Raw genomic sequence first — 25,839 nt, forward strand, 5'->3', positions numbered from 1 at the left:
AAGTAAATGTGATGTCATTCCTTTGTCCGAAAGTTCTAAAGCCTCCCGCCCACAGAGAATATAGTCCAGGCTCCTCAGTCAGATGTCAGGATGGCTATGTCACCCCTATGCATCACCAGCGTAAACTCCTCTACTGAATAGGGTAAGTTAGGCAGGGTGTCTGTTCTCCCTCCTTCACTGTATCCCTGTGGAAGTCCAGTGCCACTGTTGATAACCTTTACTGCCATTATCAAAGCTTTTATTGTGATAGGCACACTGGAATGGCATTCTACTTTGTTCTTTTCAGAACAATGTTGACAGAGCTGCTCAAATAAATTAATAGATTCCTTCAATTGCTTTTGTAAGAAAATAAGTTCACATGCCAATGTATGGGCTGGCCAATACAATCCCACCACTGAAAACCAAAATGTAACATGTTTTTTGGCTAATAAATATTAAGAAAGAATGTTTGGTTTTCATAGCCGTTTGTTGGCATATGTTTCCCATCCTATGTAACACATGGATACGATATTTAAAATTGTTCTGGAGCAAAATATTGAAACGATTTCTTAGAAGACACAAGAGGTAGAGTCAGTTTGGGTTGGGGTGCAGTGCGGAGGGACCACCAAGTACTCAGACAACACCCTAATCCAGTCCCACTGTTCATCCTGCAAGCCCAACTTACTCTGTTGTTGAGGTACAGTGATGTCACACCACCTATATGCCAGCACAAGTTTGACTCAGAGTTCGTTAACAGAAACATCATGTCTTTGCAGGAAATCTGGAGGCTTCCCAAAAATGTAACACTGTGATTAACAGAACCTCTTCTCTGCTCATCTATAACAGCAAGGGTTTCTTAGACTTCACTGGGTAATATCAGCTTTATTCTAACTCACTACTTATGGCTGACAATTGTCCTTGCAGACCTCCTGAGAAATAATTAACCATTTCAGTAGTACCCTGTGTCTAAAGATCTGGAATCTGAAGTCTTATAAAATTTTGAGCCAGAATCGGGGGGCACTTAGTGGCTGACTACTTATTATGGATGCCAATGTGTTCAATACAACAGACAATACTTTTTAAAATCAATATGATAGTTGTATTTGTGTTTATAAGACAATCAGCTTGATAAAATACAAATATTTGGGTAAGGGATGAGAGGCGTGCAGAGGAGCTAGAGTACATGGAAGGCCTAGGCTAAAGTCACTAGGTCAGTGAGCTGATAAGGATATGGATAAACCACTATAACTGTCAATGACATTTCCCTTGAACATGAAGGTTATAGGTTATAATGCATACATAGGTACAGTGTTTGTTTTGATGTCTATCTCACCTACCAACTATGGGTAGAATGGGGGTACTTTACTCATATATGTATTCATAGTACTTGACACAGAGCAGGTACTCAGTAAATGTTTGCTAAATTAATGAAGCATATGCTTTAAGAAAATATACATTACACAATAAAGGGGCACATGGAAAAAGCTGGTAGTTGCCTACATTTCCTAATGCAATCCAGATTTGGTTGGGGTAAGCCTGTACTCAGATTTCCCAAACTTTCTTATGAATAGAGGTGGCCATGTGTCACAGCTCCGGTCAATGAAATATCTTTCACTAGATGAGGTACAGATTTTGTACTTCACCCTTCCCCCCGTCTTGTAGGGGCTGGGGGGTAGGCAAGCAGAGAAGTGCACTCACCACTATCAGAAGAGACACATCTAAGAATGGATAGAAGGAATCTGAGACATTAACATCACTGTGGAATGACTGCAACAGCCTTGGACTAATTACTTCTCAATTTTATACCATGTAAGAGAAAATAAATCTCTATTTGGTTAAAGCAACCAGGTTTTCCATTACATGTAGTCTAATTCATCCCTAATTGATAAAAGTAGCTATATATAGAAGGAAGAATTATGAGGCTATTGTAGTAATCCAAAGAACAACAATTTTATCCTAATAACTAAGTATAGTCTTCTTCTTCTTTGTGATAATTATAAATAATTCTACGGTGCATGATATCATTAAATGACAGCAATCTAGCTAGCAGCTCAACAGTGATTTGAGATTATCCAACCAAATCAAAATGTTTGGAAAGAGTGGTAATGCTTATACTGCACTGACACACATTGCAGTGTTGTCAGCACTAAGATCAACTAGAACAGATGAACTCCAAGATCACATGAAATTAACAATAATCTCCTCTCAACTACATGGAAGTGGCAATCATAACCCGAGTGGAAAAGGAAATTGAAAACATTTCAAAAAAAAAACCTGCAGAAGAATGCTACTATTCTAGCCACATGTTAAGCCTCCTTTATCAGATACATTCTACACTCAACATCTGGCCTTTCCACAGCTAGTGCCGACCAATTCAACATTAAAGAATACTTCTTGTTTAAATAACCACCACCGGGAAATTTTAATCCCTCTCAAGGGCAGTTCAGTTGTAGTTCATATTCATTTCGAAGAAATGAAAGTAAAATATGTTGTTCTGTCCTCTGTAATTCTTATAAATTAGTACTTAGATCTAGAAACTAGATCAATTTGTATTGGAAAAGGAAGGCATACGTTTTATGCAGCACTAGCTAATGGAAACTAATAAGCTTTCGTTTTTTTAAACAAGAGGTTCTTTAAAGTATCTTTATGAACTAAAAAAATGTTTCAATTAATGTTTTTATTGGTAATTCTAAATGTCTCATCATTGACCAAAGGGAGTCAATTTGTGTGTGTGTGCTCTTGTGTCCTTTTGATGTGACCCTTGTCATAGTCTTTGATGACCTCCTTGCTATATGGTATAACAGGAATCTCTACATTTATCTTGTACAATTCCTGCTGCAGGCCAGGAACAGGTATCCAAGGAATCCTGCTTCCTTTTAGTGAGAATTGGCATTTCAAAATCATAATTGAGGCATTAGGGTTACATACTACCTATTCGGTTGATCATTATTTCTAGGCCTTTTCAGTGCAATGTGTTAGGCAGTATTTTTAAAGATAAAATCTATCAAGAGTTCATACTAAAACTTCCAATTCAAAATGCAGTTAATCAAGAGAATGAGAAGACAAGCCACAGAATAAGAAAAAATATATATACAAATTATATATTTATATATAAATATAAAAAATTTATCTGATAAGACTATTATCCAAAATATATGAAAAACTGTTAAAACTCAACAATCAGAAAATGAACAACTCAGTTAAAAAAATGAACAAAAGGGGGCATCTGGGTGGATCAGTCTCGTCGAGCATCTGACTCTTAATTTCAGCTCAGGTCATGATCTCGGGGTCATGAGATCAAGCCCTGCATTGGACTCCTCAGGCATGGAGTCTGCTTGGGATTCCCTCTCCCTCTGCCTCTGCTCTCTCTCTCTCTTTCCAACAATAAACAAATTCTTTAAAAAGGGGGGGGGTACCTGGGTTCCTCAATTGGTTAGGCATCTGTCTTTGACTTGGGTCATGATTTCAGGGTCCTGGGATCAAGCCCTGTGTTGGGATCCCTACTCATTGAAGAGTCTGCTTCTCCCTCTCCCTCTGACCCTCCTCTTGCTCATGTTCTCATTCTCTCTCAAAAAAAAAAAAAAAAAAAGAGAGAGAGAGAGAGCTGGATGAGACACCTCACCAAAGAAGACATACAGATGGCAAATAAGTATATGAAAAGATGCTTGACCTTGCATGTCATTAGGGAATCACAAATTAAACTATAAGGGACGCCTAGGTGGCTGAGTGGTTTAGCTCCTGCCTTCAGCCCAAGGTGTGATCCTGGAGTCTCAGGATTGAGTCCCACATCAGGCTCCCTGTGTGGAGCTTGCTTCTCCCTCTGCCTGTGTCTCTGCCTCTCTCTCTCTCTCTTTCTCTCTGTGTGTGTGTGTGTGTGTCTCTCATGAATAAATAGATAAAATCTTTTTTAAAAATTAGATATAAGATACCACTAGCCACCTATTAGAACAGCCAAAAACTGAAACACTGACAATACCAAATGCTGGAGAGGATGGCGGAACAACAGGAATACTCATTCATGGCTGAAAAGAATATAATATTGTATAGCCACCTAGGAAGATGGCTTATGATTTCTTACAAAACTAAACAGTCTTACAATCCAGCAATTACATTCCTTGATATTTACCCAAAGGAACTGTACATCCACACAAAAGCCTGTACACTGATACCTACAGCAGCTTTATTCATAACTGTTTATACTTGGAAGTAACCAAGACATCCCTCAGTAGGTAAATGGATAAATGAATTGTGCTATGGCCAGACACTGGAATATTATTCAGTGCAAAAAAGAAATAAGCTATCAAGCTATGAAAAGACATGAAAGAAACTTAAAACTATATTTCCAGGTAAAAAGGCTACATACTATATGATTCCAATTATATGACATCTGGAAAGGCAAAACTAGAAGGTAGTAAAAAGATTAGAGGTTATCAGGGGCTCTTGAAGAGGGAAGGATGAATAGGGGGAACACAGAGGATTTTTAGGACAATGAAACTATTCTCTATACTGTAATAGTGAGTATACATCATTACACATTTGTCAAAACATACAGATTGTACACCACCAAGAGTGAACCCTAATGTAAACCATGGACTTTGTATGATAATGAGATGTCATTGTAGTATCATCAGTTAGAGCAAATGATCCACTCTGGTGCAGGATGCTAACCACTAGGGCAGCTGGGGAGGGAAGGAGGTATGTAAGAACACTGTACTTTCTGCTTAATTTTACTGTGAACCTAAAAACTGTTCTAAAAAAATACTCTATTAAAAAAATCAAGTTAACAGCATTAACCTCTTTTATTTTACATCTGTAACTCCTTTCACCCATGTTGAGATTCTGGGTCTCAGAACGCCTGGGTGGCTCAGCTGTTGGGCGTCTGCCTTTGGCCCAGGGTGTGATCCCGGGTTCCCGCCTTCGTCCCACATCAGGCTCCTTTGCATGGAGCCTACTCTCCTTCCTCTGCCTGTGTCTCTGCCTCTCCGTGTCTCTCATGAATAAATAAATAAAATCTTTATTTTTTTAAAAAGATTTTATTTATTTATTCATAGAGACACAGCTAGAGAGAGAGAGGCAGAGACACAGGCAGAGGGAGAAGCAGGCACCATGCAGGGAGCCTGATGTGGGACTCGATCCCGGGTCTCCAGGATCACACCCTGGGCTGCAGGCGGCGCTAAATTGCTGCGCCACCGGGGCTGCCCTTTTTTTTTTTTTTTTTTTAAAGATTTTATAAATAAAATCTTTAGAAAAAAAAAAGAGAGAGAGAGAGAGATTCTGGGTCTCAACAACACAGGAAATGATAAAATGTCACATAATTATTCATATGTATTATCTGACAATACACATACAACAGTCTCAAAATAAAGAATAATAATACTGACACCATCACAAATAATATATAGGTTTTGTGGTCATAATCGTTTTTTGAAATTCTTTTTTTTAAGTCCTTACAGTAGTTACCACTAAGGATATAAAACTCAAATGACTGAGTTTTAAATTTTAGGTTCTTTGCTTCTTATTATTTTCAATTTTTAAGGACTCCTTTTTTTTTTAAGTTAACTTTGCCTTATAATCATTTAAATCATTGCATCAAGTCAAATCTACAAATAAGCTATAGTCAAAGCAGTCTAGTTCCTAACTCTGTCTCCTCTACCCTATTTCCCTTCCTTCATCTCTCATAATCTCTTTTTAAGCTTTTATGATTTATTCTTCCATTAAAAAAAAAAACATAGACTGCAAATATTGACATCAAAATGTGCTAGAAATCCTCGTAGAGTGAATGGAGGAATGGAGCAGGAAGACCACTGGTTTGTAGTTAGTAGACGCAGTGTCCAGTTACTGTCTTACTATTTATTAGTGGACCAAGGGGAATTATCTAATTTTTTAGAGCTTCACATCCTTTTCTATATTGTGAAGAAGCAATAGATATCTACCTTATATAGTTGCTATATGAGGATCAGATAAGAAAATCTTTTAAAAGGAAAATTATATAGAGTACATTCTTGGAGTAATGGCTTCTGAAGATTAGCCAAAAATAATTGTTTATAATAAAAAATCTCTTTCCTCTTAGGTACCAAATAAGCAGGTATCATATATTCCTTTATTAAGAAAGAACCTTCAGGAAGTAGGGGGAGAGAAGCTGTAGTCAAAGTTCCCAGCAGGCTAAGCTTTCCCCAGGAGAAGGACCAAGGGGTCCTGGAAAGTGACATGTGGAAATCTGGTCCTTGGAGTCTGGGACACTAACAGTTAAGTGGTCGTACCTCTGAATCTCTAAGGGAGATTGTGGCCAATAGTGCCCTGCAGACGCAGCCCTGCCAGCATCTGTAGGCTTTCTCCTATCCCTCTGCCTTCTTCTGTCTCCAGTAAATCAGCTTTCCTCAGTTCCTCCAAGGCTTCAAGCTCTTTTCCTCCCTCAGCACCTTCACACACATTAGTAGTCCCTTTGCCAAAGGGTCTTGTTCCAAATGATCAAACGATCATCTGGTCAATTCCTACTTTTCCTTCCCATCTTTGCTTAAATGTTACTTTCTCAGAGAGGCCTTCCCTCACCTTCCAGACTAAGTCAAATACCCTGATCACTTACTCTTTCAGTACCCTGTATTTTTCCTAAAATGTATGTATCAGTGTTTGGCCTTACATATGCAGTAATGTAATTGTTTGATTGTCTTTTTCCCAGTAGAGTTCTGTGAAGATGAGCATATGTTTTGCTTATTTCTTTACTCCCAGTTCCTAGTGCCATATATAGTATAAAGCAAGTGCTCAAAAAATATTTGTTGAAGGGCAGCCCACGTGGCTCAGCAGTTTAGCACCGCCTTTGGCCCAGGGCATGATCCTGGAGACCTGGGATCGAGTCCACGTTGGGCTCCCTGCATGGAGCCTGCTTGTCTCTCTGTCTCTCTCTCTGTCTCTCATGAATAAATAAATAAAATCTTAAAAAATATATTTGTTGGGCAGCCCCGGTGGTGCAGCAGTTTAACGCCACCTGCAGCCTGGGGTGTGATCCTGGAGACCCAGGATCGAGTCCCACATCGGGCTCCCTGCATGGAGCCTGCTTCTTTCTCCCTCTGCCTGTGTCTCTGCCTCTCTCTTCGCTTTCTATGAATAAATAAATAAATCTTTAAAATACATATATATATTTGTTGAGTGAATGAAAAGCATAATGCATCATATATAAAACTGTTGAACTATGGGCAGCCCAGGTGGCTCAGCGGTTTAGCACCACTTTCAGCTCAGGGCGTGATCCTAGAGACCCGGGATGGAGTCCCACGTTGGGCTCCCTGCATGGAGCCTGCTTCTCCCTCTGCCTGTGTCTCTGTCTCTCTCTCTCTCTCTCTCTCTGTCTCTCATGAATAAATAAATAAAATCTTAAAAAAAAAAAAAAAACAACAACTGCTGAACTAGATCCTGAATACTGAAAAGAGGGAAGGATCAAGCTGTTAAACACTGGGGGGAAAAATCTACATTCCAGAGTCATATTATAATTATTCCATTATTCCATTCCCCTCTAACTTGATTTATACTTTAAATATACATTCAACTTGTATTATCTATTCCCCTCTATATGTAATAAAGTGAGTTTCAGTAATCAAAATATCCAGAAACCAGGCTTCCTTATGCCTGTCTCAAAAACTAAGATTTTTCACTTGTGATGCAGCATAAGCTGAGGGTATTATGACAAAGCAAAAATTTCCAAAATACAATACCACAGTCTCCTAAAAATGCTATGAAGAAGGCCCACAGAGAGGTGGAATCTAGAGATAAAAGAGACTTAAGAAATATAACAACCAAATGCTATAATAATAATCTTTAAACACTACCTGGTTTATGTAGCCATGAATAGGAAAAGCTTATTAGTAATTCTCTTCAGTGCACATAGTGAACAAAGTATGGCAGACAGAGGATACATAATTTAAAAGGGAAGTTAAAACTTCATTTATTTTTCTACTCAAGCTTTCACTTTCCAATTTTCTTATAAACAAATGAACAAAACCACTCTGTGGTTATTTTCATACATCAAGAAAAAGGATAAAATTTCTATCCATTAGAACACCTTTTCTAACTCTATAGATTTTGATAAGCAACTACTAAAAAGACTGCTGTACATGACCAAGCATCCTAAACTCCCATATAGCCTTTTCCACTGAAAGAAACCAGAGCTCCTTAAAGAAATGGCTGAATCAGGACTGGGACAGAAAATGTACATGATAAGTCTAGACATCCTGCCAAATCAAAAAGCAAGGAGAGTATAAAAAGTCTTCAGAGGTCAACTTGAAGAGGCTCCTCCTATTAGTCAAGAATAGGAGTACAATGTGAAGCATCAATTTAAAAAATCACTGCAATGGACTCACATCTATTAAGTACCTTAAAAACCCTTAAGTTTATAATGATATTTTTTTTTAAATATGACTGTTCTCCTTTGGACCATTAATGCTAGGAACCATGTTATTATGAAAACTGGTAAGTAAAGGGAAAGAATCAAACATTTAACTTGCTTTTCCTGAATGAGGTCTACCTCAGATTAACCATAGAATTGATATGGGAAAGTTTCTCTAGCTAATTAATAGAGACAAATGACAAAATTAGAATACTACCATTTTATAACATAAATTAACATAGCTATGCATTGATCTTCAATACCCGTTAACATCACAGTAAGATGAGACAACTGCTATTACGTGCCTACTGATGGAAGTAAACACTTCCTATTAAGTATTCTTGCCAAATAAAAAGAACATGAACTAGATCAAGCCTCTAGATACAACTACCAGTTTACACAAAATACAAAATAGAAGAATACGTTAAACATACCACAGAGATGCAATTAGCAAAATCTAGAAGGTGAGAAACTGTAAGACAGATGGCCAAATTTATTTTTAAGATAACTCAAGAAGGAAAAAAAGAAAGGGGACCCTAGAGATAAAAGAGACTTGGGAGACATACTAACCAAATGGTAAACTGGTGCTTGTTTGAACCCTGATACAAACAAATCAACTTTATAAAATCAGGGGAAATCTGAATATTGATTTTTTTGGTGTATTAAGTTTTTAGATGTGGTAACTGTATTATATTTGTTTTTTAAAGAATCATTATCTTTTAGAGATACACACCAGAATATTTATGAAGTATGCGTGAAAGGCTGCAGTCATCTACAGGTCTCTCTAGGGCTGAAGGATCTCCTTTCACAGGGGCTCCCTCCTATGGTGAGTGTTAAGCTGGAGGTCTTCGCTCCTTTCCACACAAAACTTCCACAGCCTACTTCAATATCCTCACAGTCCAGCAGGCCACCTTCTCACAGAGTGAGTGGCCTAAGAGAGCAAGGCAGAAGCTACAACCTAGCACCAGAAATCAAGTGCCATCATTGCCTCAATATCCTACTGGTTACCCAGGTCAACCCTATTTATTCCACATGAGAGAGGACTGCACAAAGGCATGAACAGCTGGAGATGAGGATGATCAGGGCCATCTTGGAGACCGCCTACCACATCATGGCACTTAAGCTTCTGACCATGACTTTTAAAACCCTTTATCCTCTGGCTCCTAATGCACTTCAACCTCATTTCATTTTCTTCTTAATTGGTCTAATAAGCTCCACTTCACAGGCCTCCTTTCTGTTTTACAAAGGTGAGAGGTTCGTCTGTATTAACTGCTCCCTTGGCCTGGATTATTTCCTCCACTAACCATCTTACCATTCAGATCTAACCATAGTGTCACACCTCCTTAGAGAGCCCTGCCCTGCCCACCCCGTCAGAAGGAGCCGTCTATCCCTTTTCTGTCCCAAAACCCAATTTTAATTCTGTGCACATCACTTACCACTATCTGATATTTTAGCACATCTGGCTCAGTGTTAAACTCTTCAGCACAATTAGTCATCACACTCAACATAACTTCAAAATCCAAATGGGTGACCTAGCCAAACTGCTGGCCTCTCTGTTCTGTACACTGCTCAGCTCCAAGGACACTTTCCTTCACTGTACCTCAGCCACACACTCCCACTGTCACACCAAACTCAATCCCTCTTGCATCTCCTCCATACTCAATCCACTGTTTGATCCTTCTAGGTCACTTATTCGAGTGACCTATGAAAAACAATTTTTCAATTGCCACAAGACCTTCAATCCCTTGACCCCATCCTCCCTCTCCAGATTCCCCTTTTCTTTTTCTCTTAGATTTCATAAAGTTATAATTACTTCCTTGCTAGAACCCTCAACTTTCTTCCAAGGTGTCTTTCTCTGAAACTCCGTAATGCCAGAGCTCAAGAAACTATCCTCTACAAACCAAAAATACTGATGAAAAAGCATTCAAGTAGGCAGATTACTTTCACTATAAATTCGAAGTCACTAAACAGGCAGTTTTAACTCATAATCCACAAGATTTCACTGGTAAATGCTTCCTAATTCTTCCCCTCCCCAAGAAGGCTCTCTCTTACTCATTTTTCCCTTCTCTATGACTCTCATCTTTTTTAGCTAGTGTCCTTGATTCTTCATTGAGAACTACAAAATCTAAAATCAAGACTAGAGGGGCAGCCCGGGTGGCTCAGCGGTTTAGCTCCACCTTCAGCCCAGGGCCTGATCTTGCAGTCCTGGGTTTGAGTCCCGCATCAGGCTCCCTGCATGGAGCCTGCTTCTCCCTCTGCTTGTGTCTCTGCACCCCTCCCCTCTCACTGTGTGGCTCATGAATAGATAAATAAAATCTTTAAAAAAAAAAAAAAAAAAAAGACTAGAAATCTGTCTTCTTGTGACCAGTTGTATAATCTACCTGAATCTGCATCCAATCTCACTTCTTTCCCTTATTTCAACAGAAGCCAACTGTCTCCTCTTGAGGAACAATCCCTCCACTTATGCGCCAATCCCATCCCTTCTTCCCTACTTATGAACTCCAATCTTGTAATTATCCTCTCTTTTTTCTCCATCAACCATTACACACTTTTTCCTGAATCATTCCCATCTGTGTATATTTAAGCTCTAGTGTGGCCTCTCTTAAGAAACAAAAATTCTTCTTTGACCCCTATAGCCCCCTTTGGACATTACTCCATTTCTTTTTTTTTTTTTTTTAATTTTTTATTTATTTATGATAGTCACACACAGAGAGAGAGAGAGAGAGGCAAAGACACAGGCAGAGGGAGAAGCAGGCTCCATGCACCGGAAGCCCCACGTGGGACTCGATCCCGGGTCTCCAGGATCGCGCCCCGGGCCAAAGGCAGGCGCCAAACCGCTGCGCCACCCAGGGATCCCCTACTCCATTTCTCTATTCACTTCACAGCCAAATTTTGTTAAAGTGTTTAAAAAAAAAAAAATGCTATCTGCACTTTCTTACCTCCTATGCATGCTCTGTTCAATCCATTCTAACATGACTTCTGGAAGCCTCCATAACCAGCCACATGCATTCGTTCTGCCAACCCAATGACTAGTTTATGCTCTCATCCTACTGGGCTCCCAGCAGCTCTCAATTCTCTTCATCATTCCCTCCTTCTTTGGAATAATCTCTTGATTTCATTCAATCAGTGATTACTGAACTCTAGCCATGGCCAGATATGGCTCTAGGCACAGGCTGCAGATGCAGAGCTTCTGCGGTACCTCACTCTCTTGATTTCTTTTCTGTTTTTCACTCCTCTTACTTCTCATTTTCATCCTCCTCTGACCTAGTCTCTGAATGTTAACTTCAGAACATAATACCAATCCTCCTTTTCTTTACACTCTCCTTAAATAATATCAACCATTTCCATGGTTTTAATTATTATCCTGTGAAAACATCCAAAATTTTATCTGTAGCCTGGAACTGTCCTTGGAACTCTGGTTCTCTTTTGTTCAATGACTTAATTGACATTTCCACTTGGATGCCTCAAAGCGCCTCAAACTTAATGTAATCAAGTTTTAACTCTTGACTTTCCTTCCAACACATTTTTGCCTTAGTAAATCTCAGTAAATAACACAAGATACAGGTCTCAAGCCATTGATCTGGATTCCTCTCTCTCTCTCCTCACCTACGCCTAATCCACTAGCAAGTTCCCAAGCCTGTCTCCAAAATATATCTTAAATGTGTTCATTTTTCTTCACTTCTCTTGCTATTATCATCACTTGCTTAAACTACTGCTAACTGCTTCCCAACTGGTCTCTCTGCTCCCATCTTTGTCTCCCTCCAATCTTTCTGTTATACACCTTTAAAAAACAGAAAATGCATGTATAAACACACACATATGTGTGTATGTGTGTATATATATATACAATAGTCCTATCATGTTTCTGACAGATATAGAAACTCTCCCTCTGCTGGAAAATGAAGGAAGAAGAAAGCTTAGTATTTTCCAAGGCCATGAATGTGTGTACGTGTGTGTGGGGTGTACGCATGAGTGTGTGAACATGAGTACGTGCACATGAGTACACTAAATAAATGGACTATCTGAAGCTTAAAAAAATAATAAAAAAATAAAAAACAGAAAATGAAATCAGCCTATTCCCTCCCTGGAAGTAGAGCACTACTTTAATAGCACTGCACTGTAACAGGAATACAATCTGGACACCTTCTCTTGGTCTTCAAAAGCATAAGTGATATGGTCTCCGCTTATCTGCCCTCCAACGTCTCTCTCCAATTCTCTCGCTCAAATACAGCTGTACTAACCTTTCAGTGTCTTGACTATGCTAAGACTTGTTCTCCTATGGCATGCTACATGCTAGTCCCTCCCTTGGGAATACCCTCGTCCCTGGCTGGCTCCTTCTCTATCTCTAGTCTCAGCTGAAATGTAAACTTCCCAGACCATCTACAACTATCCTTCCCAAAATTCAGCCTTTATTCATTTTCTTTACAGTACATAACATTTTATAATTATTCATTTAATTATTCAAAAATGTATCTTGAAAATGTACAAACATAAACCAAAGTAGAGCAAACAGTGCTGAGCCCGCAGATTCTAGTATTTTTATTTTTTCACTACTTCCCTTACTATACTTTAAGTTCCAAAGGATAGGTGGTATCTTTTTCTCTTTTTCATCCAAAGCCTTGCATGGTGCCTAGCTCATGATGAACACCCAGCTCATTTTTTTGTTTTGAATGAGAAGGAAAGTTGAAGATGACACTGAAGACACGGATGGCACCACTGAGAAAAGCAAAACAAGGAGGGGAGAGTTTTGAGGACAGCTGGTAATTTATTCACCAGTCTATTCCCTGCCAGGCTCTAGGGTAGGTGTTGGGTTTCAGAGATAAATAAGAGAAAGTCTCATATAAAGTCTAGCAGAGACAGATATAATAACAAGTAGTATTTATTCAGGGCCACATATGACCTGGATATAAGGTGAAGCATTTCAGAGGTATTGTCCCATTTAGTCCTACAACAACCCCATGAGGAAGGGATTATTATTATTCCATCTTGCACAGAAGGAAACAGGTTTATAGAAGTTAAATAACTGGTAGCAGAATAGGACCTGGGCAAATGATAAAGTCAGGTTTAGAACTTAAGCCATTCAGTTGTAAAGTCAAGCCACTAAATAGCACTATGTTTCCAGATGTGCACTCCCCTCTATGGCATCCTGAGAAACGCTCCAAAAGAGGCATGCACAAAGCGCAATGGGAGGAAGAAGAGAACTCTGAGGAGGAGAAAGGGCCAGAAGGCTCCTCCAGAGATGACCTGAAACAGTCTGAAAATTGAAACAGGAAATTGCTAGGCAATCTTATCCAAGGAAGCAGTACGTGCAAAAAAAAAAAAAAAAAAAAAAGTATGCAGGCACTTGAAGGAGCATTGTGTACCTAGGATGCTTCCAAGGATTCCTTTGTTTTGTTTTTTACAGCTGAGCATAATGAGTATCATTGTGCTAAGGAGCTTTGGATACGAGACAAAAGATGATAATACTATGAGAAAGTTATGCATAAAACACTATGAACACATAAAGGAAGGAGGTTTCTCGCAGCCTATGAGGGAATCTGGGAAGACTTCACAGAAGAAGAACCTATACTGGATCTTGAGGACAAATTAATCACATTTGGAGAAAAGGGCAGGCAAAGAGAGGGACTTGCACAAGCCATGGCCACTTGATGAGGCAAGGAACACCTGAGGAACCATGAGAATTGGATATGGCCAGATTTGGAGGGAGTGGATTATGCATCAGTAGCAAGAGATGAGGCTGGTAGTTAGGCACAGGTGTGATCTTCAATGTCAATGCTGATTATTATAAGATTAGAAAACAAAAAATGCCTCAAAGCCACAGTTATTTAAACAGCATGGTCCTCATACAGGAAAATATAACCCAGAAACAGATCTATGCATATGAAAACTGGGATCTGGTAGAGAATAAAGGTGGCATTTCAGATAAGTAAAGAAAGGACATATGATTTAATAAATGTCACAGGGAAAACTGGCTATCCAGTTGGGAAAAAAAATCAAGTTGGACTCCCTATTTCATATCATGTAAGAGAATAAAATTCATGGAGATTGGAGATTAAATATAAATAATATAACCATAAAATTATTTTTATAACAAAATAGTATTTAATGAAATAGAATATAAATTCTATAAGAATTTTTCAGTTAGAGATGCCTGGGTGGCTCAGCGGTTGAGCATCTGCCTTCAGCACAGGTCGTGATCCCGGGGTCTGGGATCAAGTCCTGCATTGGGCTCCTTGTGAGGAGCCTGCTTCTCCCTCTGCCTGTGTCTCTTCCTCTCTCTGTGTGTCTCTCATGAATAAATAAATAAAATCTAAAAAAAAAAGAGAATGTTTTCAGTTAAAATAGGAGACTTTAAAGGAATTTTGTTCAAATGGCAGACTAATGTGACTGGCTTACCAACATGAAAGTTACCAAGTTCATTTTGTTGGAAAATATTTTTTTCCTTTTTTTAAAAAAATATTTATTTATTTATTTATTTATTTATTTATTTATTTATTTATTTATTTATTTATTTATTTATTTATTTAAGAGAGAGAGACAGAGACCAAGCACAACCAGGAGGGGCAGGGTGTAGGGAGAGAATCCCAAGCAGACTCCAAGCCAAGCACTGAGCCTGATGTGGAGCTTGATCCTATGACCCCGAGACCATTGGAGCCGAAAACAAGACTGGGTACTTAACCAACTGTGCCACCCAGGTGCCTCCCCCATACCTTTCTGCTAGTCAGAACTACCTGAAGCATACCAGAGCTTCAAGGCTAAGGGAAAGGCTTAAAAGGGAGAATTTCTTTTAATAAAAGTTTTCACTAAAACAAAACAAATAAAACCCACTGATTTTCAATAGTAATTAATTGTTGGAAAGGACTTATTTCCTTGCTCTAACCTGATTGGGTCAGGCCAGGAATTAAAACTCTTTAATATTTCATTTAGCACTCAAAGACATGTATGTTGAGTACAATATCTGAGCAACTAACCACTAGGCAGACTGGGAAGAGCACTTAAATCGGAGGCAGAAGACAGGGGTTTGAGAAATTACCACTTGGTAGTTAGCTGTGTGGTGCTAAGCTACTCACTGAGCCACTTAACTTATCTGAAATGCAACCTCATCACCTGTAGACTGAAAATGGTGATAACCTAGACTCCTCTCCCACAGAGAGCCTGCAGTGGGAATTGAATGAGATCATCTTCCTCCATAAACCACTCAATAAATATTTGTGGGATGACTGAATGAATATACCATATACAGTAAGTGTTTCACACATCTATAAATATATATGAACACTACAAAAAAAAACCCACCGACTCTTAGTTATAATAACCACTGGAACTTCATGATACAGATTTCTACCTAGAAGCCCGTAGTCCACACCTCTAGGCTTCTAAAACACACATCAAGATGGAGAAAGTCCCAGGGAAAAGCTATCCTACTACTTTCACTTTCCTCCTCTCCTCCTTTCTACCCCTTTCCTCTCCTTGTCCTTGCCTTCAGGAATAAGTAGAAAGCAAAGAGCTGGTTTTCTCTGCATGATTCAAATCAATGAAAGAGTCTCCTCTTTACAAATATCTCAATTAAAGGCCACATTTTATTTTAAAGTTTATTTGTTTAAGTAATCTCTACACCCAACATGAGACTTGAACTCTCAGGCCCCAAGATTAAGAGTCGCACACTCCTCCAACTGAGCCAGCCAGGCTCCCTAAAGGCCACATTTTAAATATAAAGGTATTTACCTTTCTTCTTGAAACATGGTGGTCGACTTTTACTACCATAAATTCAAATTTTCACTTCTCTGAATAAGCATTCCTTTGATAAGCAACCTTTAATCTTCCAAGCGGATATGCTTGCTATAGAATCTCCACCTCCATATTTTATGGAACACTTACCACAGTCACCCTTTGTTATAAACGTCTGTATATGTCTTAACTCCGTATGGCCTTACAAGTGCCAGCAAACTGTCTTTCAGTGCTTGTGGGGCTGAGCACGACATGACACTCAAAAAATTCAGAGTAAATGGGGCACCTGGGTGGCTCAGTCAGTTAGGCATCTGACTCTTGGTTTCAGCTCAGGTTATAATCTCAGGGTTATGAGATTAAGTCCCACACGGGGCTCTGTGGTCAGTGGGAAGTCTGCTTCTCTCACTCTTTGTCAAATCAATAAATCTTTAAAAAAAAATTCAGCATATGAACGGATGACTACACACTAGAAGTTCAGTATCACCTTAGGAGGTTGAAGCCTGAGTCAAAATAACTAAGATGGCCAAAACTGAGAAAATATACAATTCCATCTCAGCTCATGTATCTTTTATAAGCATCTACTATATGCCTGATACAGCCCAAGGTGTACCATGATGAATAAGACCCAGTCCCTATCCTTAAGGGGTTTAGAATTCTATTAACATTCAATTGTATTTTTTATTTTGATATAATCTCGGAATTACAGAAGAGTTGCAAAGATAGTGGAGAGAGTTCTCATATCACCTTCCTCCAGCATTCCCTAATACTAACACTTTATATAACCATAGTATAATCAGTGAAACTAGGAAATTAATATTGCTACATTAACTACAGGCTTTACTCTTTGTCACTTTTTACAAGTTTTGTCCTTTTTCTGTTCTCATTACACTTAGTTGTCACATCTCTGTCTCCTCTCAATTACATTTTAAATAACTACTTTTTCCCTGTTTATAGTAACTTGTTTTCTGCAAGTGAAAAAAAGTGGAAGGAAGAAAAAGAATAAATCTCTGATAATGCACTATGAAGAAATGAGCACTCCTACCATCTACAATCTACTGGTCTTTTTTTTCCATGTATACATGTATATACACATTTTACTTTTCTTAAAATAAAAAAAATCTAGTCTTTTGTCTTTTTTCTCTTATTATTGTTTTTATTTTTTTTAATTTTTATTTATTTATGATAGAGAGAGAGAGAGAGAGAGAGAGGCAGAGACATAGGCAGAGGGAGAAGCAGGCTGCCTGCTTCTGTGTGTGTGTGTGTGTGTGTGTGTGTGATGAATCTTGAGAGAGAGAGAAAGAGAAAGAGAGAGAGAGAGGCACAGGCACAGGCATAGGCAGAGGGAGAAGCAGGCTCCATGCAGGGAGCCTGATGTAGGACTTGATCCCTACACTCTGGGATCAGCCCTGAGTCAAAGGCAAATGCTCGGGATCCCTGGGTGGCGCAGCGGTTTGGCACCTGCCTTTGGCCCAGGGCGCGATCCCGGAGACCCGGGATCGAATCCCACATCAGGCTCCCGGTGCATGGAGCCTGCTTCTCCCTCTGCCTGTGTCTCTGCCTCTCTCTCTCTGTGTGTGACTATCATAAATAAATAAAAAATTAAAAAAAAAAAAAAAGGCAAATGCTCAACCGCTGAGCCACAGAGGCATCCCAGGTGCTTCCCATTTTATACTGCTATTAATAACAATGCAGTGAATATCCTTGAATATGAAAACACTGTAACATATAATGTGATGGATAAACACAGAATATTAGTGATGCAGCCAGCAGAAACACCTAACCTAGCTTTGAGGAACAGAAAATCAGAAACACTTGTTGGAGGACACATACCTGAGATGGGCTCTGAAGAATAAATGTATTCCTTCATTTATTAGTATTCAACCAAACAACATTTATGGAGTGCCAGTTATACCCAATTACTATAGTGGTATCCAGAGATATAAAAGGGACTAAGGCTCTGCAAGGGAAGTTCACTGTCTAATCAGAGAGGCAGACACTTGAATAGAAAAAATACAACAAGATAAGTGCTATTATCACAGTGCTGTGTATGAATAAAGTGGTCTGGGAGCATAGAGAATATTTTTAAAAAATCAACATAAGAGTAGAGGAAGGAGTTATATCAAAGTTGATAAATAACACATATGAGAGAGGTTTTAGTGAAGTATGATTTTAATATATATCAACAATATGAAGGAGTTCCTTAAGACAGATAAATTATTAATAAGGATGCAAAGTATTCAGATGGAGAGAAGTAATTTTTTTATTATATTCTATACTGGTAAAATCAGGGCTAGAATAACATGTTCATTTCTGAAAACTCTTTTTAAGACTTTTAAGACAAAATTTGATGAATTTACACACCCATGTAACCACCACCACCATCAAGATACAGAATACTTCCATCATCCTCCATTTCTTTGTTCTTCATACCAGTCAATCCCCTTCACCCAACCTCCAGCCCCAAGCAACCACTGATTGGCCTTCTGTCATTATAGACTTGTCTCTTTTACAGTTTCATATAAATGGAAGCATATAGACTATACTTTCTTAGCTTCTGGCTTCTTCCAACCCAGGATGATTTTGAGAGTCAGCCATGTTGGTGTGTGTATAAGGAGTCTGTTCCTTTCTATTATCTGAGTGTTGTATTAATAAGACTGTGGATAAACTGTAATTAAAGAGAAAAGGGACTAGGTCATGAGATGAATAGAAGCTACGTTCGTTCTATGAGAAATCACTGAAAAAAATCTGGTTAACACTGAAAGGAGTACATTTGAAGACCTTTAATGTGGAGAACAGGCTTGACCAAAACTAATGGCTGCCCACAGAGACAGCTGAGATATTTAAATGGAAGTAGCATGGCTGACAAAGATGTTGTTGAAGGGACTCCAACTTCAGCAAGAGTCTGGACTTGATATAGTTCGTTTCTCCCAACCCTGAAGAGCTATGATTCTGTAATTCTCATGAATGAGAACATCACGCCATTATTAACCACTAAAATCTTAGCATGAATTTTTTTTTTTAAACCAAATTAGCAGGACACCCGGGTGACTGAGCGGTTGAGCGCCAGCCTTTCACGCCCAGGGCATGATCCTGGAGTCCCAGGATGGAGTCCCACATCGGGCTCCCTGCATGGAGCCTGCTTCTCTCTCTGCTTGTGTCCCTGCCTCTCTCTGTGTGTATCTTGCACGAATAAATAAATTTTAAAAAATAATAAACCAAATTAGCTATTCTATCAGTCCCAGAGCTAGTATAGCATATAACTTCAAATATTTTGGGATGGTGAGGAGAGAAGTTCTTTAAGATCAGACAGTTTGAAGTCTAAGTAAGTCTCTATTCTGCCACTTACTGTGTGTCCAGGACTTAACCTCTCTATGCCAAAGTTTCTTCATTTGAAAATTCCCATAATGGTGGATATGTTTGCCCCAAACCAAAAACTTAAATCTTGTTGTTAGCAAGACCCTAGAGAATAAAATAGGAAATCTATGAATTTTGAGTAAGTGGGGACCTGGTAATGCCCAAGATGCTAAGGCACTGTCTAGAACAGAGGTGATAAGCTAAGACCCACAGGCTAAATCTGATCATAGCCTGGTTTTCTGTGGCCCACTAGCCAAGGACAGTTTCACATATTTAAAAGATTGTAAATGGGGCAGCCGGGGTGGCTCAGTGGTTTAGTGCCACCTTCAGCTCGGGGCATGATCCTGGAGACCCGGGATCATGCCCACGTCAGACTCCCTGCATGGAGCCTGCTTCTCCCTCTGTCTGTGTCTGTGTCTCTCATGAATAAATAAATAAAATCTTTTAAAAAAAGTTGTAAAGAAAACAAAGAATAATATGTGACATAGAATTTAGGGGACCCAAAAAAGCCTAACATACTAACTATCTGGACCTCTGCAGAAAAAATTAGCTAATCCAGGTCTAGAGCAGACAGGGCTCAATGTGGCTGGTGGTGAGTTATATGACTTTAAAGAGACAAACATAAAGACTATCCATCTGGTGAAAGGAGTACAGGAGGAAGAATTCCTTAAACATCTCTAACTTGGAGTTTCTTACCTGTAAATTGAAGATAAAAACAGTACCTCTCAACTTCTGCTCAGGCCTTGATGAAGCAATTAGTACCAGACTTGCCCTCCCATTATAAATAACTAGAAAATTGTGCAAAATATATGAAAAACTGCTTTAGGCATTGAACAACAGTTAGTACTATAATCCCTGAGGGAAGGGAACCAAAGGTGAGTCCTTTGAAGGCCCCGGCTCTCTGCTTGGAGGTATTTTCTATACTGTGGCATTGGGAAAAAGATCATAAGCTGACAGGTTAGATGACAGAATTCAGGGTTTAGGGAGGCCGAGAAGGCTGGAATCTGCCAGGGCAGACTGCATATAGAAACAGCTCCAAAATTCTGTGTAGGAGTCTCTTTGAGTCTTTGGCTCTATCAACCTGTCAGGTGGAATTCTACAAGGCTAGGCAAAGCCAAACCATTGGGGGGAAAAAATAACTAGGGGACTTGAAACTGAACAGTTCCAGAGCTGATAACCTGATGGGAGACATTTGAGCTCCTACCACCCAGAGTAGAGACTTCAATGAGTACTCCAGGCATTCAGAAGAGACCCTAGATGGGTCAGGTCTTATTAGAGGGCTAAATGCGGAAGCTTAAAATAAAGGCAATTCTAGATCCACCCTAAGAGTTCAAAATTAGCCTAGGAAAAAATCAATCTAACCCACAAGTGACCTAACTGCTTGCCAAAACAAAACTCAACTCTCTTTAAAGAAAGACAAGCTCGAGATACCTAATGTTGCAACATTCACAATATACAGCATTCAATAAAAAATTACTATATGCAAAAGAGGCAGAAAAATGTAATCCACAATTAAAAGAAAAAAAATCAGGGACACCTGGGTAGCTCAGCGGTTGAGAATCTGCCTTTGGCTCAGGGCGTGATCCCAGGACCCTGGGATAGAGTCCCACATCAGACTCCCTGCAAGGAGCCTGCTTCTTCTTCTACCTATGTCTCTCCCTCTTTCTGTGTGTCTCTCATGAGTGAATAAATATTTTTTAAAAAATCAGTCAATAGAAACAGACTCAAAAATGGCGAAAGTGATAGAGATGAGGATTTTAAAACATTATAAATATGCTTAAAATTTAAAGAAAAGCAATAAAACAAGGGGGGAAAAGTAAAAGATACAATAATAATCAAACACAAGTTCTAGAGAAGAATAACACAATAACTGAAATGAAAACTTTACTGGCTAAACCTAAGAGCAGAAGAGACACTATACAGGAAAGAAGTCCTATTAACTTATTAACTAAAAAAAAAAAAAAAAAGGAAAGTCTCAGCAACCTATAAGATACTATCAAGTAATTTTACTTATGTGTAATTTCAGAACCCAAAAATGTATGCTGTTTGTGTGTGTGTATGTTGGTGGAGAGGGGGATATGTAAGAATTAAAGGCTAAAACTTTCCCAAATTTGTTGAAATGTCTAAGCCCATAGATTGAAGAACTCCAAGAAAACTATCTAAAGCAAATTATCATCCAATTGCTAAAAACCAGTGAAAGAAAACCATATAAAGCAGTCAGAGAAAAAAAGGCAAACTAGACAGAAGTGAACAATGCTAAGAAGAACATCTGACTTTCCATGAGTAACAACACAAGACAGATGACAATAGAAAGGCATCTTAAAATGCAGAAAAACAGAAATTGTCCATCTAAAACTTGACAGCCAACAAAAATGCCACTTAAAAATGAAGGATAAATTGAGATTTTTCAACAAAAAAACATGAGAGAATTCATTGCCGGCAGATATTTTCTACAATAAATGCTGAGGTTTCCAGGCTAAAGAAAAAATGATACAGATGGGAACTTAGATCTAAACAAAAGAATCAGTAAGGGCAAAAAAAAAAAAAAACAAAAAAAAAAAAAGAATCAGTAAGGGCAGCAGAACTGGCAAATATGTGGGTAAATGTAAAAGACTTTTTTTTTCATTAAAAGCAATAATAGTAACATGAATTGTGGTGTTTATTATATACGCAGAAGTAAAAGGTATGACAATAGCCCAAAGTTGAGGAAAATGAAAGTATAAAGTTTTTTACACTGTAAATAAAACAGCATATTATTTTAGGGCAGTTAAAGATACATATATATATATATATATTTTTTTTTTTTTAATGATAGTCACACACAGAGAGAGAGAGGCAGAGACATAGGCAGAGGGAGAAGCAGAGGGAGAAGCAGAGGGAGAAGCAGGCTCCATGCACCGGGAGCCCGACGTGGGACTCGATCCCGAGTCTCCAGGATTGCGCCCTGGGCCAAAGGCAGGAGCCAAACCGCTGTGCCACCCAGGGATCCCTAAAGATACATATTTTAAACCCTAGAGCCACTACTATAAAAATAAAACAAAGATTTAAAATAGCTAATAGGCTAAGAGAGGAAACAGAATAGTGAAAAAGTAATAAAAAATAAGCCAAGAAAAAAGGAAAGAATATAAAACAGATGGGATAAATAGAAAACTAATAGCAAAATGGCAGACTTAAGCCCAACCATATTAAAAATAAATGTAGGGGCACCTGGGTGGCTCAGTCAGTTAAGCATCTGCCTTCAGCTGAGGTCATGATCCCAGGGTCCTGGGATTAAGTCCTTGCATTGGGCTCCCTGCTCAGTGGGGAGTCTGTTCCTCCCTTTCCCACTCCCCCTGCTTATGCTCTCTCTCTCTCTGTCAAATAAATAAAATGTAAAAAATAAGTAAATAAAATAAAAATAAATGTAAAAGGTCTAAATGCTTCAATTAAAAAGCAAACGGTAAGACTGGAATACAAAAAAAAAAAAAAAAAACAACCATGACCTATCTGCTATCTAAAAGAAAAAACTTTGGGGTGCCTGGGTGGCTCAGTTGGTTAAGAATCCAACTCTTGATCTCAGTTCAGGTCTTGATCTCAGAGTCATGAAATGAAGCCCCGAGTTCAGCTCCACGTTGGGTGTGGAGCCTACTTAAAAAATTAAAAAAAAAAAAAAAAAAAAAGGCATACATAGGTTAAAAATTAAAAATTAGAGCAACCTGGGTCGCTCAGTCCACTAAGCAGCCACCTTCAACTCAGGTCATGATCCCTGCTGAGCGGGTAGCCTGCTTGTCCCTCTCTCACTGCCCCTCCCGCAACCCCCCCCTTGTGTGCACGCTCACTCTCTCTCTCTCAAATAAATAATAAATATAATAAAATCTCTTTTTAAAAAATTAAAGGATAGAAAAAGATATACCATGCAAACACTAACCATAAGAAAGCTGAAGTGACCATGTTAAATGGAAACAGACTCGCATAATGCATATTTCAAGACAAAGAATATTACCACAGAGAAAAGGAGGCAGAGGCATTTTATAATTATAAAGGGCTCAATTCACCATGAAGAGGTTCAAAATACACGTAGTAGAAAAGAACCAAATTGAAAGGGGAAATAGAAAAATCCACAATTATAGCTGGAAATGCCAACACTCCTCCCAGAAATTAATAAGGAGAAATAAAATCAGTAAAGACACATAAGACTTGAACTACACTATTTTTTAGAAAAGATTTTATTTATTCATGAGAAACAGAGAGAGAGAGAAAGAGGTAGAGACATAGGCAGAGAGAGAAGCAGGCTCCACGCAGGGAGCCCGACATGGGACTCGACCCCGGGTCCCCAGGACCACACCATGGGCAGAAGGCGGAGCTAAACCGCTGAGCCACCCAGGCTGCCCTTGAACTACACTATTAACTAATTTTACTTAATTGGCATTAATAGCATACTATACCAAAGGATAATAAATAGAACACACATCCTTTTCCGACACACATAAAACAACCATAACAAGCCTAAATAGATCTTAAAAGACTGAAACCACATAATATGTGTCCTATGAACATAAGAGAATGTTTCATCAGAAATTAGTAACAAAAAAATCTGGAAAATTCAGAAATTTGGACATTAAGAAGTAAACTTATTTTTATTTTTTTAAAGATTTTATTTATTTATTCGTGACAGAGAGAGAGAGAGAGAGGGAGAGAGAGAGGGAGAGAGAGACAGGCAGAGGGAGAAGCAGGCTCTGTGCAGGGAGCATGACGTGGGACTCCATCCCAGGTCTCCAGGATCACACCCCAAGATGAAGGCGGCACTAAACCGCTGGGCCACAGAGGCTGCCCTAATTTTTTTTTTATTAAGATTTTATTTATTTATTCATGAGAGACACAGGGAAAGGGAGAGAGACAGGCAGAGGGAGAAGTAGGATCCATGCAGGGAGCCCAATGTGGGACCTGATCTCAGGTCTCCAGGATCAGGCCCTGGGCCGAAGGCAGCGCTAAACTGCTGAGCCACCAGGGCTGCCCCAAGAAATAAATTTATATGTCACATATGGTTCAAAGAAGATATCACAAACCAAATTAGAAAATATTTTGAAAATGATGTATTAAAATGAGTGAGACAGAGAGAGAAATTTATAGCATACAATGCTTCTATTACAAAACAAAAAAGGCTTGGGACACCTGGGTGGCACAGTCAGTTAAGCAGCCTACTCTTGGTTTCGGCTCAGGTCATGATCTGAGGGTCCTGGGATCCAGCCTGGTATTGGGCTTTGCATTCAGCACGGAGTCCGCTTCAGATTCTCTCTCCCTCTCCCTGAGTCCACTTTAGATTCTCTCTCCCTCTCCCTCTGCCCCTCCCACCTGTGTGTACGTGCACGTGCGTGCTCTCTCTCTAAAATAAATAAATAATTAAATAAATCTTTAGTTAAAAAAAGGTTTGAAATTGATGACCTAAAAAAATAAATAAAATAAATTTTAAAAATTAAAAAAAAAAAGAAATTGATGACCAAAGTTTCTATCTCTAAGAATCTAGAAAAAGAAGAGCCAGTTAAATCCAAAGCAAATAATATGAAACAATAAAGACTGGAAATCAACAACAGAAAACAAACAGCAAGACAATAGAGAACATCTATAAAACTTAAAGCTGATTCTTTGAAAAGATCAATAAAATTGATAAACTTGTAGCTAAAGAATAAAAGAAAGAAAGCACAAATTACCAGTATCAGAAATGAAGGAAAGAACATTCCACTCCAAATCCTATGGGCATTAATATAATAAAAAAAAGTCATAAGCACCTTTATGGCAAAACACTACACAAGTTTGATGAAATAGGAAAATTCCTTGAAAGACATAAATTACCAAAATTAATATAAGACAAAATAGAAAAATCTGAATAGCTTTATGATGCACATAAAATTTAAAATCTGCATTAACTACAAACATATGCTTAATATGTCAACATCTTTTTTTTTGAAATTCATAATAACAAATATTTTACCATCTTTAAATGTACTGGTTTCAAATACTGTCAAGATAAAGTTTCTCCATATTAAATACCTTTATTTACTCTTAAATTATTAGCTTGAATTACTTACCATTTCCTATCATAGAAGAAAATTATATTACTCTTCTAAGTTATCCACATAGCTGCCTAGGATAATCAGCTCTATTTTTAAATTTGATATTTTTTATTCTTCAATTTGCTAATTGGCTTTTTACTACTTGAGATTATTTTCTTTGCCTGACTTTATGGCAAACTTTTGCTTATTATTTTATGTTAGTCCCACTTAACAGTAGTTTTTTTCTATTACATTTTATACTCAAGTTTCCTTTCATCAACCGGCATTTTTTCCTTCATTTAATGACCAGAGGCTCTTTGTAATTTCAAAGGCATGTGTGTATGTTTCCAGCACCTCTAAAACACCACTGAAAGG

At 38.5% G+C, this 25,839-nt stretch overlaps 1 protein-coding gene and 1 long non-coding RNA gene across 5 annotated transcripts in view; one reads left to right on the plus strand and one right to left on the minus strand.

Moving 5' to 3' along the window:
- The window catches only part of TNRC6B (trinucleotide repeat containing adaptor 6B), a 243,618-nt gene that overhangs the window by 196,668 nt on the left and 21,111 nt on the right, over positions 1–25,839 (minus strand). The window lies entirely within an intron of this gene.
- LOC102156637 lies at positions 7–17,140 on the plus strand. Of its 3 annotated transcripts, XR_005365563.1 has the most exons (5): positions 7–142; positions 756–849; positions 9,061–9,179; positions 15,504–15,595; positions 17,036–17,140. It is a non-coding gene; the product is annotated as an uncharacterized LOC102156637 (long non-coding RNA). The 3 variants fall into 3 exon arrangements; XR_005365564.1 differs by lacking the exon at positions 15,504–15,595 and having other exon boundaries at positions 17,036–17,135; XR_005365565.1 differs by lacking the exons at positions 15,504–15,595; positions 17,036–17,140 and adding an exon at positions 10,443–10,461.

The sequence above is a fragment of the Canis lupus genome, chromosome 10 (assembly GCF_011100685.1).
Source record: "Canis lupus familiaris isolate Mischka breed German Shepherd chromosome 10, alternate assembly UU_Cfam_GSD_1.0, whole genome shotgun sequence".
Classification (NCBI taxonomy): Eukaryota; Metazoa; Chordata; class Mammalia; order Carnivora; family Canidae; genus Canis; species Canis lupus.